The sequence below is a fragment of the Ranitomeya imitator genome, chromosome 1 (genome assembly GCF_032444005.1).
Source record: "Ranitomeya imitator isolate aRanImi1 chromosome 1, aRanImi1.pri, whole genome shotgun sequence".
In the NCBI taxonomy this organism is placed as follows: domain Eukaryota; kingdom Metazoa; phylum Chordata; class Amphibia; order Anura; family Dendrobatidae; genus Ranitomeya; species Ranitomeya imitator.
Window position 1 is genome coordinate 251,220,739 of NC_091282.1, and position 16,919 is coordinate 251,237,657.

The following is a 16,919-nucleotide window of genomic DNA, read 5'->3' on the forward strand; positions in this document are numbered from 1 at the left end:
GCAGATTTGGACTCATGTAGTGGACAATTTGACTTTGTCCCAGGAGAAGGCTCAACGTTTCGCTAACCGCAGGCGCTGTGTGGGTCCCCGACTTCGTGTTGGGGATTTGGTTTGGTTGTCATCTCGTTATATTCCTATGAAGGTCTCCTCTCCTAAGTTTAAGCCTCGTTTCATTGGTCCATATAGGATTTCTGAGGTTCTTAATCCTGTGTCTTTTCGTTTGACTCTTCCAGCTTCTTTTTCCATCCATAACGTGTTCCATAGGTCATTGTTGCGGAGATACGTGGCACCTGTGGTTCCATCTATTGATCCTCCTGCTCCGGTTTTGGTTGAGGGGGAGTTGGAGTATATAGTGGAGAAGATTTTGGATTCTCGTGTTTCGAGACGGAAACTCCAGTATCTGGTTAAGTGGAAAGGTTATGGTCAGGAAGATAACTCCTGGGTCTTTGCCTCTGATGTCCATGCTGCCGATCTGGTTCGTGCCTTTCATGTGGCTCATCCTGGTCGGCCTGGGGGCTCTGGTGAGGGTTCGGTGACCCCTCCTCAAGGGGGGGGTACTGTTGTGAATTCTGTGGCCAAGCTCCCTCCTGTGGTCGTGAGTGGTACTTCGGCTGATTCTGTCTATGATATATAATAAGCGTGGTGTATTATCCAAATAGAAATATAACCAATATAGCGTCTGGATAAAAATTAACCTTTATTAGCTATATATTAAAATGGCCCTATTTGGCACATCAATCCAAAAAATAAAATAAAGAAAAAAAGGACAAAACGAACAAAAGAAAATAGTAGTGCTCAGTGCCCTAATACCTACACAGAATGAAAACTCAACAAAAACAAACAACAGATAACACAATCAGCACTGTAGTGTGCTAAATCCCAGCCGAAACCTATTCCAGTATCCCCATACAGACAGAGCGTCTATCCATTAGGATCGTACAAAATATAGGCTAGCAATATTATACCAAGTTCAATGTATCAGATAAGGGATCTGACTCTAAAAAAGATCTGGTTCACCTTTTATAGCTGCCTTAATGATATTGAAGGGGACTGAAAGGGTGGCTTATATCCAAAGTACTCTCAAAGTTACTTTCCATCTAATCGCATGGTGTCTATGGATACTACAAATGGGATAAGCGTCAGTGCAATGTAAAACATTCCTGGATATCAAAAAACCTTCATTTATGAATCACCAACATATAACGGGATAACCATAACTCATTGCCATACATGAGCGTCCCTGCTGGGTTCAATAGTGGCTTATTACAGGGTTAATGATAGTGAGTCTTTCGGAGACATGAACGCTGCGATGCAAACAGTACAGTGTGTAAAGAGCCCAATATATGGGTGGATCTCACCGCTTGTTAAATACTGCCATCGCCAGCCGTTCTCTTCCCTTCACACATATCATACTAGACCCTCGTGCCGGAATGTTAGACTGTGAAGCGGCGTCTCCCTTCTGTCTATGAGCTTCCTTTGGTGGATGAGAGTGGTACTGCGGCTTCTGAGTTTCCTTCCTCAGGTGATGAGGTTAAGTCGTTAGGTGCTGCTCTATTTAACTCCACCTAGTGCTTTGATCCTGGCCTCCAGTCAATGTTCTAGTATTGGTCTTGCTTCCTCCTGAATCGTTCCTGTGGCCTGTCTATCCTGCATAAGCTAAGTTTTGCTTGTGTTATTTTTGTTTGCTATTTTTTCTGTCCAGCTTGCTATATTGGATTTTCTTGCTTGCTGGAAGCTCTGGGACGCAGAGTGAGCACCTCCGTACCGTTAGTCGGTGCGGAGGGTCTTTTTGCCCCCTCTGCGTGGTTGTTTGTAGGGTTTTGTGTTGACCGCAAAGCAATCTTTCCTATCTTCGGTCTGTTCAGTAAGTTGGGCCTCACTTTGCTAAATCTATTTCATCTCTGCGTTTGTATTTTCATCTCAACTCACAGTCATTATATGTGGGGGGCTGCCTTTTCCTTTGGGGTATTTCTCTGAGGCACGGTGGGCTTATTTTTCTATCTTAGGGCTAGCTAGTTTCTCAGGCTGTGCTCGAGGCGCATAGGTCTGGTCAGGAGCGCTCCACGGCTGCCTCTAGTGTGGTTGGATGGGATTGGGGATTGCGGTCAGCAGAGTTCCCACGTCTCAGAGCTCGTCCTATGTTTTTGGTAATTGTCAGGTCACTTTGTGTGCTCTGAACTTCAAGGTCCATTGTGGTTCTGAATTACCTATTCATAACACAGATCAATGCGTATGGCCAAGGAGATAAGATCATCCAAAGAAGTGGGAGTGTCCCGTCCCGCCAGCTCATCCTTAATCCGTGAAGACAAACCACACCAAAACGCTCCAACCAAAGCCTCATTATTCCACCCAAGGTCTGAGGACAGAGTCCGGAAACGGATGGCGTACTGGGCTACTGAAAGAATACCCTGGTAAAGGTTAAAGAGGGATTCTGTGGTAGAGACGAGACGACCAGGTTCATCAAAGACCTTGCGGAAGGTATCCAGGAACGGATTGAGTTGGGAGACCAAAGGATCATCACGCTCCCAGAGGGGATTAACCCACGCCAAAGCCTCACCCTCCAAAATGGATACTATAAAAGCAACCTCAGCTCGGTCGGTAGGATAAAGTAGCGGAGACAATTCAAAATGCAACAGGCATTGATTAAGAAAGCCGCGGTACGCTTTAGGATCCCCACCATACCGAGGAGGTCTAGCAACTCGGGGCGAGGGTTGTGGCGCGGAGACAGGAGTGGAAACAGAGGCCACATTCTGGAGGGAGAGAAGCCGATCATTAATGGAGGCCATAAAATTCACAATATGGGACGGAGTGTCCCGTTGTTGACCTAGCTCCTGCTGAAGGGCAACCAACTGTGGAGCAATACCAGGATCAGAAGGCTGTAAAGCCGCTAGGCGAGACTCCATATTCTTTAAAAACGACCTGATCCTAGTCTGGTTTTCACGCAAAAAGAGTAACTCTTTTTGAGTGGCAGAGACTCCAGCGGGGTCCATGGCCTGATGTTACTGTGATGCTGTAAGAATCTGGCTGCACTCGGATGTCACCAGAGTGCAGTCCTATTTGAGCGTGTCGATTCAAACAGGGAAAACGGAGAGTGGACCCACTGGACCGTGACGACGAACCCCTCTCGGACGAGCTGACCAGGTGGACCGCCCCCTAAACAGGGAGAGTTAGAGGCAGGCCCGTGAGGGACTATCGCCGCGGAAGCTGGAGGGTCGACAGAGATCAGACGGGTACACTGCAGACACAAAGGGACAGAGGGAACAGCAAGGAACTACTGAGACGAGGGAGAAGATGGGAATGCTACGGAGACATGGAGGCTGGCAGGACAATATGGAGACACAGAGGCTGACAGGAGCAAGGAAAGGATATAGGAGCCGGTCTGGTACTGCAGAGGAAAAGGAACTGAAGGAATACGGCAGGAACACAGGAAACAGGCAGGCACTGCAGAGAGAGGAGGAGACCCAAGGTCAGAGAGCTAGGAACGCACAGAGACCACAGGCGACCAGAAGCACTTGTTAACACAAATGAACATCAGGCACAGAGGAGCAGCAGGAAACAGTTTACATAGCAGCGTAGGAACTACTTCCGGGTTACAGTCCTCCAGGATGATGGAGAGGACAGGAAAGAGCCCCAACAGAGGAATCAGATGTGCGCACGCGCAGAGCTGAATGCGACGCGCGCACCCAGCGAGCTGCAATGGGGAGAGGTGGTGGCAGCAGCGGCATGACACACACACTGGGAGCGTACAGTAATGGAGCAGAGCACGCACACACTGGAAGTATACAGGGACAGAGCAGAGCACGCACACACTGGAAGCGTATGAGGACCTGACATACAGAAACCTAAGTGGACATGGAGGTCCTCTAGCAGAAAGCAACCTGATATACCCAGAGGCCACTGCCTAGGCAGGACTGCGCTTCCAGGTCAGTATAACCTGGCATCATAAAGAAGACAGGAGTGCTCACAACCGCATCCTAAGCGGCCTAACGCACATGTGCGGGGAATGGGATCCCCAGCACGGCTGAGGACCTGGAAAAGGAGGTGGGACGCGGCGAGGGATCCAGGAAGCAAGGTGAGTATCTCTGTGCGCCGTAATACTACTTTGAACTGCTTCCAGATGATACTCGCCAAGTGTAAAGTTTGTTGCTCATGGACCCCCTGCACCATATGTCGTGCTTACCCTGGAGGGGTATAACTAAGCAGCTACCTTAAGGTCAGGCTTGTGCGACAGGTGGGTACCAGGTACTACTCCAGGTCAGTGTCCGGAACAGTAGCCGCTGACCTAGAGTCAGAGATGTTGGTTCGGATAATGTGTCCCAAACAAGATAAGACAGCTACTGGTGTGGGCTCAGACTGTGCGGTCGGGATAGAGAACAGGACAGCCACTGGTACTAGTACAGACTGTGCGGGTCTAGACAGTGGACAGGTTAATTATGGAAGCAGGATACAAATTTAGACAACACTGGATCAAGATCAGACAAAGCAGACAAGGGGAGCTAACAGGCAGGCAAGTAACAAACCAACACAAATGTTGCTCAGGCATGTCCCAACAGGTGTTGATGCCTTAAGTAGTAAGTGTCTTTCAGCTATTGGCCGGAGACACATTAGGAGAGTGCGCACTGTCTGTTTAAGAGACAGGGAGCATGTGCAATCCCTAAGCGAGCTACCAGGAGACCTGCTTGGCATGTGAAGGCTCTACGTAACGGGAACAGAGACAGGAGAACAGGCGGCTGGTGCGGTAACTGGGTCGGCTTCCCTGCCGGGGGTAGGGCATAGGCACACAGGGACGTCGGCGCTACACCGATTATCGGTCAATTGTTGTACAAAAACAGAATATATGAGTTAACATCAACATGTCATGAATTTTTTACAGATCCAATACAATTATGTAGATAGGAAATATTTGCCCTCTATTATTTATGAAATTGTTCATCTAAAACCATGGATTCCATATGGATGGACAAAGCGGACATGTAGATCGTATAGAAATGTAGAAAATAGACACACAGCATACAGATGATAATATGGATGATAAATTATCAGTTTTCTTTTGAAAAAAAAAAAAAAGGTTGATTTTGCATTTGTGTGAGCCTGGACTTTGGCATGGTAAAAGGTGTCCACGTTCAGGATTGCATCAAGATTTGACGCAGGTAAAATCTGCACCTGAGGCCACTGGCAGGTCACCTGCGTTTTTCATGCGTTTTTTTGATGCGTTTTTGATGCTTTTTTCATGTGGATTAGTGTGTTTTTTTTAAACTCAATAAAGATATACAAAAAAAAAAAGGTTAATGTATTTTCTTGTCCAACCTCTTCATTTACATACTCCATTGAAGAATAATGTTTACACACACAGAGAGATAGATGATAGATAACAGAATGATCGATAGATAGATAGATAGACAATAGATTATAGATAGATGATAGATAATAGATAGATCTATCGTATTTATCGTATCTATCTATCTATCGTATCTATTATCTATCTATAAATATATCTATCGATAGACATATCGATAGATAATAGATAGATAGATGATAGATAGATAGATGATAGATAGATAATAGATAGATACGATAGATAGATACTACCAAGCCCGATGTTTAGTATATCTATGTATCTATAGACATATCTATCTATAAATATATCCAGATAGATTATCCATCTATCTATATAATCATCTAAGGGGGGCTTCCGTATGTCTGTCTTTCTGTCTGTAATGGAAATCCCGAGTCGCTGATTGGTTGCGGCCGGCAGTCCAGCCACAAATTGGCCCCTCCCTACTCCCCATCCCGGACCAACTTTTTTACTATTGATGCTGGCTATGCAGCATCAATAGTAAAAAGATATAATAGTAAAAGCAATAAAAAAAAATAAAAAATCATGCTATTCTGACCTTCCGTCGCCTCCGCAGCTTTCCCGCTCCTCCCGATGCTCTCGGCAGCTTCCGTTCCCAGAGATGCATTGCGAAATTACACAGATGACTTAGCGGTCTCTGGCAAAGACCACTAAGTCATCTGGGTAATTTCGCAATGCATCTCTCGGAATGGAAGCTGCCAGCTGCATCGCGAGGAGCGGGACAGCTTCGGTGGACGACGGAAGGTGAGTATATAACTATTTTTTATTTTAATTCTTTTTGTGGGGTGTGTTATTTACTATGTGGCTGCTATATACTATGTGGCTGCTATATACTACGTGGCTGCGCTATCTACTGCGTTGGCTGTGCTATATACTACGTGGCGGTGTTATATACAGTACTACGTGGGCTGTGCTATATACTACGTGGCTGTGCTATCTACTGCGGGGGCTGTGCTATATACTACGTGGCCTGTGTTATATACTACATCGCTGTGCTATATACTACGTGACTGTGCTATATACTACGTGGCTGCTATATACTACGTGGCTGCTATATACTAGGTGGCTGCGCTATCTACTGTGTTGGCTGTGCTATATCCTACGTGGCTGTGTTGTATACTATGTGGGCTGTGCTATATACTGCATCGCTGTGCTATATACTACGTGGCTGTGCTATATACTACGTGGCTGTGCTATATACTACGCGGCCGGCCGCGACCAATCAGCGATATTGGCCCGGAATTTAACCCCCACTCACAGCAAGACGTACATACATACATATTCTAGAATACCCAATGCGTTAGAATCGAGCCACCATCTAGTATATATATAATTGTCTAAGGGTCTGTTTGTCTGTAATGGAAATCCCGCATCGCTGATTGGTCACGGAAGGCTGGCTCGACCAATCAGCGACAGGTGCAGTCCAGCCATGAATTGACGCGGGATTTATACCACGCTTTGCTGATTGCTCGCGCCCGGCCGGCCGCGACCAATCAGCGATATTGCAGCAGGATTTAACCTTCTTCCGGCTGAGTAGGTACAATTGTAACTATTACATTTTAAAATTGCAATAACTTTTTTTTTCGAAAAGCTGCAGAGGGCTGAAATTTCGTGACATCTCTGCAGTTTTGGTCCAGAATATATTGGCCAAATTTCAATAAAATATATATGAAGGTACAATTGTACCTCTGCAGCCTGTTAACGTTGTAAAATTATGCAGCCTGACGAAGGTTAAACACCACTTCGTAAATAAACAACATGCATATTCTAGAATACTATATGCGTTAAAATCAGGTCACCATGTAGTAGATTGTTATGACCTGGTGGTCAGGACAATAATGGACCTGGTGGTTAAGAGCACACGGAATGACCTAATAATATAGGACGAGCTCTGAGACGTGGGAACTCTGCTGACCGCAATCCCTAATTCTATCACACACACTAGAAATAGCCGTGGAGCGCTCCTGACGCTCCCTAGGCGCCTCGTCACAGCCTAAGGAACTAGCTAGCCCTAAAGATAGAAAAATAAAGCCTACCTTGCCTCAGATAAATTCCCCAAAGGAACAGGCAGCCCCCACATATAATGACTGTGAGTAAAGATGAAAATTACAAACACAGGGGCGTGGCCTGAGAGTCCATGTGAACGGACGTGCGGCTGTGAGCTCCCGCTGCTGTATATTTAATAATCCTGCAGAGCCGCTGCTGTTCGGTCCCTGAGGGGGCTTACCGGCTGCGGGGAGACTTGGAGAGCCCGGCGGTGCTTAGCGGTAGCGCTGGAACCGGTGAACATGACCAGGAGACGGCAGAAGGACGCGGGAGCCGGGGATGCAGGAGCAATCCAAGATGGCGCCGACAAAAGGGAGAAGGCGGACAAGGAGAACGCCGCATGCAGAAAGCGTATGGAGGTAGCGGCAAAGCTCCAGCAGTTTGCGAGAGCGGAGGCCGCAGAGGAGGGAGCCGGAGCTGATACCGAGGAGGAGGAGGAGGAGGAGAGCCCAGCAGGAGAACATGAGGTACAACAGGGGAGAAAGGAGAGCAAAATGGCGGTGGCAGAAGGGGGACCCGAGGAAATGGCGCCAGAAGCTGAGCCTACCTTAAGAGACGTTTTTGCGCTGGTTTCTTCATGTAAACAGTCTCTGACCTTACAGATACAGGAGGTTAAGGGGGACACAGCCCAGATAAACGCAGCCATGCAGAAGATTGACAAACGTGTGGGGGAGGTAGAGGAGGGAGTGAGCACTGCAGAAGACCATATAGTGCAGCTGGAAAAAGCAGAAAAAAAGTTCACTCAAGCAATAGCTGAATTGGCGGCGAAAAATGAGGACCTTGAGAACAGGTCCAGAAGAAACAATATTCGCATAGTGGGCATCCCTGAAAAAGCTGAAGGGAGGAATCCAACGGAGTATATTGAAAACTGGCTGTTAGAGACATTTGGAGATATGGCGCTAACAAAAGTATTCGCGGTAGAAAGAGCGCATAGGGTCCCACCGAAACCACCTGTCCCTGGAGCGAATCCCCGTACCATGCTTGCCAAAATTCTAAATTATAGAGACAGAGACATTATCCTGAGGAAGGCCAGAGACATGACGGATCTGACAGTTGAAGGCCAAAAGATTGCTATATACCCAGACTATTCTGCTTTGGTGCAGAAACAACGGATGATGTTCACGGGTATCAAGAGACAGCTGAGGGAGCTGGGAGTGCAGTACTCCATGATGTTTCCAGCAAGACTGAGGGTGGTGGCGTTTGATAAAATTCATTTTTTTCAGAAGCCGGAGGAAGCTACCCAGTGGATCGATATTAATGCTAAAAAGCTTAAAGGAAAAGGAGACTGAAACTGTGGGAAGAGTCTGATTTTGTTTACTTATCTGTCAGTTGGCAAAGAGTCATGTGATTGAGAACTCAGGGGGTATGGGTGGTGAAGAAGGGAGCTGGATTGTTATCAGTTAAAGTTAAAGGGATGGTGTAATGGCTGCTGGGAAGGAGGGAGGAAGGGTAAGCGGCATATTATAAGTGTATGCAGGTTTCTTGCGTGTGTAAATAATTCTATGTTAAAATATTTTGAGACACGTTATTTTTCAAAATGTTTGGAATCCTGTTATGTACAGTGGTGGGAGGAGGGTTGCGAAGGTAATGCCAAACGGAGTGTTCGCTATGGGCGATGATGCCCCACTCTTGAAAAGAGGTGGAATGGTTAGATATGAGGGGGGAAGGGTGGGAGGGGGAGTTGGGAGGGGGAGTTGGGAGGGGGGGGAGGGAAGTTAGACAGCTTGTGCTCAAGAATGATGATACTCTTAGTGAAGATGAGTCAAGTGATGGGGACCCGTTTTAAGATTTTGAGCTGGAATGTGAGAGGCCTAGGGGAGAAATCCAGACGAGCCGCATGTTTGCAATATGCAAGAGACCAACGGGCCTCAATGATATGCTTGCTGGAGACGCATTTGGTAAGGGAAAAGGTGGATGTCCTGAATAGACGGTGGATTCAGAAGGGATATCATTCTACCTTCTCCACGTATGCAAGAGGAGTCTCAATCTTGGTTCCAGCGGGAGTTCAGTATGAGGAGGTGAAGGTATATGTGGATGTGGAGGGGCAGTACGTACTAATACAGTGTATATTGTATGGAGTGATGATGTGTGTTGCCGCGATGTATATTCCGCCCCCCTACTCTAGCAGGAAAATTAGAGAAGTAATGGAGCGAGTGGAAAGATGGGGGCCAACACCGTTAATGATTATCGGGGATCTAAATAACATCTGTGATGATTATTGGGACAAAAATAAAAATACTCAGAATAGGTCGGAGGGACACATTACAACATTTGGCACCTATATACAGGAGATAGGTATGATTGATCTTTGGAGGGTCAGACATATTGGGGAGAGAGGGTACTCATGTTATTCACCAGCGCATGCCACGCTCTCTAGAATCGATATGGCTCTGGGTAACAGGATCTTCGACACACTGGTTGGGGAGGTGAGATATTTGCCAAGGGCCCTATCGGACCATAGTCCAATTGAAGTAGAGGTTAGATTGGAGGGGGCACGTTCGACAAGTGGGAAAGATTGGAAGATTCATCCTAATTGGTTACAGAGTATTGAGTTGGAAAGTATAGGACGGGAGGTGGCGGAATTCTTTGTCTTAAATGATGGAAGCACTGATGCTCTTACGATTTGGGATGCAATGAAGGCGTATCTGAGGGGACTACTGTTTAGGGACATTAGTAGGTGTAAGCGGAGGACGAGAGAGGCAGAAAAAGCGGCAGTTGAGGAGTTGAAGGAAGCAGAAGATGGGATGGCCACACTGGGAACTCCTGAGGCAGAGAGAAGGATGAAAAATGCACAAAATCATTTGGAAAAAATTCTGTTAGGCAAAGCTGAGAGGAAGCGGGATTTCCAAAGGGTGTTGTTTTATCAGGAGGGAGAAACAGTGGGACATATGCTGTCGGTAGTGGCTGCTGCTCAGAGAGGTTCTTCATATATACACTCTTTGGAATCTGCAAGTAGAGGTAGAATAACGGAAACGCCTGAGATTTTGAGGGCCTTCGCGGACTTCTATGCAGATTTATATTCCTCTCGGTTTGGTGAATCGGTCGAGGATACATTGACTTTCTTGGAGGGTCTGGATCTGCCGAGACTGAATGAGGCAGATAGGGAGAGCCTTGAGGCCCCTATCACGGAGGAGGAATTGAGTCGGGCATTGATGTCTATGGCTAATGGGAAGGCGCCTGGGGTTGATGGGCTACCCGCTGAGATCTATAAAGGTTTGGCAGAAGTGTTGATTCCTAGATTAAAAATGGTACTGGAGGAAGCTAGGTCCCGTGGGTGCTTGCCAGCCTCTATGAGAGAGGCCATAATAGTGGTTATTCCAAAGGAGGATAAGGATTTGGGGAAACCGGAGTTGTACCGCCCAATTTCTTTACTAACTATTGATGTCAAGCTTCTGGCCAAGGTGTTGGCTCTCCGTCTCTCTAGTGTTATTGCGAGTCTGGTGCATTCGGACCAGTCTGGCTTTATGCATGATAGGTCAACGGCGATTAATTTGCGGAGGTTATATGTAAATTTGCAGGTGGAGTCTGATAACTGCGGTCGAAGAGTGATTGTGTCGCTAGATGCCCATAAGGCGTTTGACAGTGTTGAGTGGGGATACCTCTGGCAGGTGTTGGAATGTATGGGGTTTGGTCCGCAGTTTGTGGCCTGGATACAGCTGTATTCATTTCCGTCGGCTAGAATTAGAGTGAACGGGGAGCTGTCTCGGCCTATAGAGCTGGCTAGGGGTACTAGGCAGGGATGCCCGCTCTCACCCCTCCTGTTTGCTTTAGCTGTAGAACCTCTTGCTGCTAAGATTCGGCAGTCTGATAGAGTCCCTGGGTTTAGGTATGGGAAAATTGAGGAAAAGATAGCGCTATACGCGGATGACGTTTTGCTGTTCCTGGCTGATCCGGATGATTCACTGAGAGGGGCCATTGAAATTGTTGAGAGATTTGGTACCGTGCCGGGACTAACAATTAATTGGGGTAAATCGGTTCTTTTTAGGGTGGATGATGTATGAGAGAATGTGAGTGAGGATGTTGGGGATGAGAGGCTAAAGGTGGTTTCCCAATTTAAATACCTTGGAATATGGATTTCGGTGCCAATTGCGGAGTTACTACAAAGGAATTTGACTCCTGTTATGGGGGTACTCAAGGCGAAGGTAGATGCCTGGAATAAACTACATCTATCGGTGGTCGGAAGGGTAAACCTTATTAAAATGGTCCTGATGCCTAAAATTCTATATGTTTTACACAACGCACCAATTTGGATCCCTCGGGGGAAGTTCAGGCAGATTAATGCCCTCTTTAGAAGTTTGATATGGGTGAGACAATATCCACGTATTAGCCTGGAGACGCTTCAGCGACCCAAGGAAGATGGTGGTTTGGCTTTGCCCAACCCGGAAATATATTTTCTTGCAGCCCAGAGTCAACATTTGAAGGGCTGGGCACGAGAGGCGTCATCCAGTGCAGTACAACACCTAATGGAAGAGGTGACAGGCCGACGACCGGTGGTTCGGTTTTGGAAGATGGTTCCTTGGGCGCTTTAGGGAAATTATATCCAACCCTGTTCCTGATTCGTAAATTATGGAACAGACTAAGGCAGATTCGTGGGGTTACAGGGTTGACTAAATTCACACCGATATGGTCTAACAACAATTTAAAGGAATTTGAGGCTCTGGGAGGACTGATGGAATGGCAGACTAAGGGAATTTGCTTTGTTCACCAGATAATCCAGCAGCAAGCATTGAAGTCCTTTTCCCAATTGCAGGTAGAGTTTGGTCTGCGATCCACAGGGGAATATCAGTACGCGCAGATGAGACATGCCTTTAGAGCTCAGAATAAGAAAGCTGATATCAGGATTCAAGATGATATAGTTTTGGAGTATGTGTGTGGTGACGGGACTACAAGGGGAGTTATTTCCACCCTGTATAAGGACCTTATGCACACGTTTTTGCTAGATTTCCCTATAAAGGCGAGAGCTAAATGGGAGAGGGACGTGGGGCCGATGGAGAATGAAACCTGGGAATCGGTGATGGAGTGGGTTCCGCGACTATCCTTGAGTGAACCATATAGACTCTCGCAGCTATATATTCTGCACAGAGTATATATATCTCCGGAAGTGCTACACAAAGCGGGGTTGCGTGCCAATTCTGAGTGCCCGAGGTGTGCGAGTGAGAATGCAGGAATATATCACATGATGTGGACATGTCCTAGGCTGGCTTTTTGGGTGGTGGTTTTGAGCCGGGTTGAAGTAGCTTATAAGTGTAGAGTTCTTAGAGATCCGATAGTATGCTTGCTGGGATATGTGGAAGAAATTGGAGTTGACAATACCTGGAAGATTGCAATCGCTAGGCTACTATACATGGCTAGGAAAGTGATAGCACGAAATTGGATAAACGCTGAACCACCTGCGAGGAGGGAATTTCTCCAATATGTACAACATGGTCTAAAATTGGAAAAGGGGGTGTACAAAAAAAGGGGGAGAATAGAAATGTTTAATAGAATGTGGTCTCCTTGGCTTGAACTGGATTGAGGAGTATAGAAGTCGGGTTTCTTAAGACCTGGATAAGGGTAAATTACTCGAGGCAGAGAAGGCCTCAGAGGGGTGCAGATTGGGAATGAGCTGTCTTATGGGGGAGGGGGGCTGTTGGGGTAATGTTGGGGTTTATTAAAATAAGAAAATGTGCATATGACATATTGTAATGTAAATGGCATTCTGATGTTCTTCTTTATATTGTTAATAAAAATCTATTTAAATCAAAAAAAATTACAAACACAGAGATTAAATAGATTTAGCAAAGTGAGGCCCGACTTACTGAACAGACAGAGGATAGGAAAGGCAGCTTTGCGGTCAGCACAAAAAACTACAAAAAAAACCACGCAGAGGGCGCAAAAAGACCCTCCGCACCGACTCACGGTGCGGAGGCGCTCCCTCTGCGTCCCAGAGCTTCCAGCAAGCAAGACAACAATCAAAATAGCAAGCTGGACAGAAAAATAGCAAACCAGAGAAAAACAAGCAGGAACTTAGCTTCTGCTGGGAAGACAGGTCACAAGAATGATCCAGGAGTGAACTAGACCAAAACTGGAACATTGACAGGTGGTATGGAGCAATGATCTAAGTGGAGTTAAATAGAGCAGCCAGCTAACGAATTAACCTCGTCACCTGTGGAAGGAAATTCAGAAGCAGCAGCTCCACTCACAGCCACCAGAGGAAGCCCATGGACAGAACCAGCCGAAGTACCATTCATGACCACAGGAGGGAGCTTGACAACAGAATTCACAACAGTACCCCCCCTTGAGGAGGGGTCACCGAACCCTCACCAGAGCCCCCAGGCCGACCAGGACTGTTGTGAATTCTGTGGCAGAGCTCCCTCCTGTGGTCACAAGTGGTACTTCGGCTGATTCTCTCTGGGAGCTTCCGTTTGTGGAGGAAACTGGTACTGCTGCTTCTGAGTTTCCTCCCTCAGGTGATCTGGTGAGGTCGTTAGGTGCTTCTCTACTTAACTCCACCTAATGCTTTGATTCATGCTTCCTGTCAATGTTCCAGTGTTGGACTTGTGTTTCTCTGGATCATTCCTGTGGCCTGCTGCTCTGCATAGCTAAGTGCTTCTTTGCTATTTGTTGCTATTTTTTCTGTCCAGCTTGTCTATTTGTTTTCTGGAAGCTCTGGGACGCAAAGGGTGTACCTCCTTGCCGTTAGTTCGGTACGGAGGGTCTTTTTGCCCCTTTGCGTGGTTTTCTTTAGGGTTTTGTGTAGACCGCAAAGTTATCTTTCCTATCCTCGTTCTGTCTAGAATATCGGGCCTCACTTTGCTGAATCTATTTCATCCCTACGTTTGTCTTTTCATCTTACTCACAGTCATTATATGTGGGGGGCTGCCTTTTCCTTTGGGGTATTTCTCTGAGGCAAGGTAGGCTTATTTTTTCTATCTTCAGGCTAGTTAGTTTCTCAGGCTGTGCCGAGTTGCATAGGTAGCGTTAGGCGCAATCCACGGCTGCCTCTATATGTGTTTGGAGAGGATCAGGGATTGCGGTCTGCAGAGTTCCCACGTCTCAGAGCTCGTTCTATTATTTTTGGTTATTGTCAGATCACTGTATGTGCTCTGACCTCCATGTCCATTGTGATACTGAATTGCCTTTCATAACACAGGACGAGCCAAATGAAAGGCACGAACCAGATCGGCAGCATGAACATCGGAGGCAAAGACCCAAGAATTATCTTCCTGACCATAACCCTTCCACTTGACCAGATACTGGAGTTTCCGTCTCGAAATACGAGAATCCAAAATCTTCTCCACCACATACTCCAACTCCCCCTCAACCAACACCGGGGCAGGAGGATCAACGGATGGAACCACAGGCGCCACGTATCTCCGCAACAATGACCTATGGAATACATTATGGATGGCAAAAGAAGCTGGAAGGGTCAAACGAAACGACACAGGATTGAGAACCTCAGAAATCTTGTACGGACCAATGAAACGAGGCTTAAACTTAGGAGAGGAAACCTTCATAGGAACATAACGAGACGACAACCAAACCAAATCCCCAACACGAAGTTGGGGACCCACACAGCGCCGGCGGTTAGTGAAACGTTGAGCCTTCTCCTGGGACAATGTCAAATTGTCCACCACATGAGTCCAAATCTGCTGCAACCTATCCACCACAGTATCTACACCAGGACAGTCCGAAGACTCAACCTGCCCTGAAGAGAAACGAGGATGGAAACCAGAATTGCAGAAAAACGGCGAAACTAAAGTAGCCGAGCTGGCCCGATTATTAAGGGCGAACTCAGCCAAAGGCAAAAAGGACACCCAATCATCCTGATCAGCAGAAACAAAGCATCTCAGATATGTTTCCAAAGTCTAATTCGGTTTGGCCATTTGTCTGAGGATGGAAAGCCGAGGAAAAAGACAAATCAATGCCCATCCTAGCACAAAAGGCTCACCAAAACCTCGAAACAAACTGGAAACCTCTGTCCGAAACGATGTTCTCCAGAATGCCATGTAAACGAACCACATGCTGGAAAAACAATGGCACCAAATCAGAGGAGGAAGGCAATTTAGACAAGGGTACCAAATGGACCATCTTAGAGAAGCGATCACAAACCACCCAAATGACCGACATCTTTTGAGAGACAGGGAGATCCGAAATAAAATCCATAGAGATATGCGTCCAGGGCCTCTTCGGGACCGGCAAGGGCAAAAGCAACCCACTGGCACGAGAACAGCAGGGCTTAGCCCGAGCACAAGTCCCACAGGACTGCACAAAAGAACGCACATCCCGCGACAAAGACGGCCACCAAAAGGATCTAGCCACCAAATCTCTGGTACCAAAGATTCCCGGATGACCAGCCAACACCGAACAATGAACCTCAGAGATAACTCTACTAGTCCATTTATCAGGGACAAACAGTTTCTCTGCTGGGCAACGGTCAGCACCCGCCGCAAATCAGGGGAGATGGCAGACAAAATTACCCCCTCTTTGAGAATACCTGCCGGCTCAGGAACACCCGGAGAGTCGGGCACAAAACTCCTTGACAGGGCATCAACCTTCACATTCTTAGAGCCTGGAAGGTACGAAACCACAAAATCAAAACGGGAGAAAAATAGCGACCAACGAGCCTGTCTAGGATTCAACCGTTTGGCAGACTCGAGATAAGTCAAATTCTTGTGATCCGTCAAGACCACCACGCGATGCTTGGCTCCTTCAAGCCAATGATGCCACTCCTTGAATGCCCACTTCATGGCCAACAACTGTCGATTGCCCACATCATAATTGCGCTCAGCAGGCGAAAACTTTCTAGAAAAGAAGGCACATGGTTTCATCACCGAGCCATCAGAACTTCTTTGCGACAAAACAGCCCCTGCTCCAATCTCAGAAGCATCAACCTCGACCTGAAACGGAAGCGAAACATCAGGCTGGTACAACACAGGGGCAGAAGAAAAACGACGCTTCAACTCCTGAAAAGCTTCCACAGCCGCAGAAGACCAATTGACCACATCAGCACCCTTCTTGGTCAAATCAGTCAACAGTTTAGCAACACTAGAAAAATTACTGATGAAGCGACGATAAAAATTAGCAAAGCCCAGGAACTTTTGCAGACTCTTCACAGATGTCGGCTGAGTCCAATCATAAATGGCCTGGACTTTAACAGGGTCCATCTCGATAGTAGAAGGGGAAAAAATGAAACCCAAAAATGAAACCTTCTGAACACCAAAGAGACATTTTGACCCCTTCACAAACAAAGAATTTGCACGAAGGACCTGGAACACCATTCTGACCTGCTTCACGTGAGACTCCCAATCATCCGAGAAGACCAAAATATCATCCAAATATACAATCAGGAATTTATCCAGGTACTCTCGGAAGATGTCATGCATAAAGGACTGAAATACTGATGGAGAATTGGAAAGCCCAAATGGCATAACCAGGTACTCAAAATGGCCCTCGGGCATATTAAATGCTGTTTTTCCATTCATCGCCCTGTTTAATACGCACAAGATTATACGCACAACGAAGATCTATCTTGGTG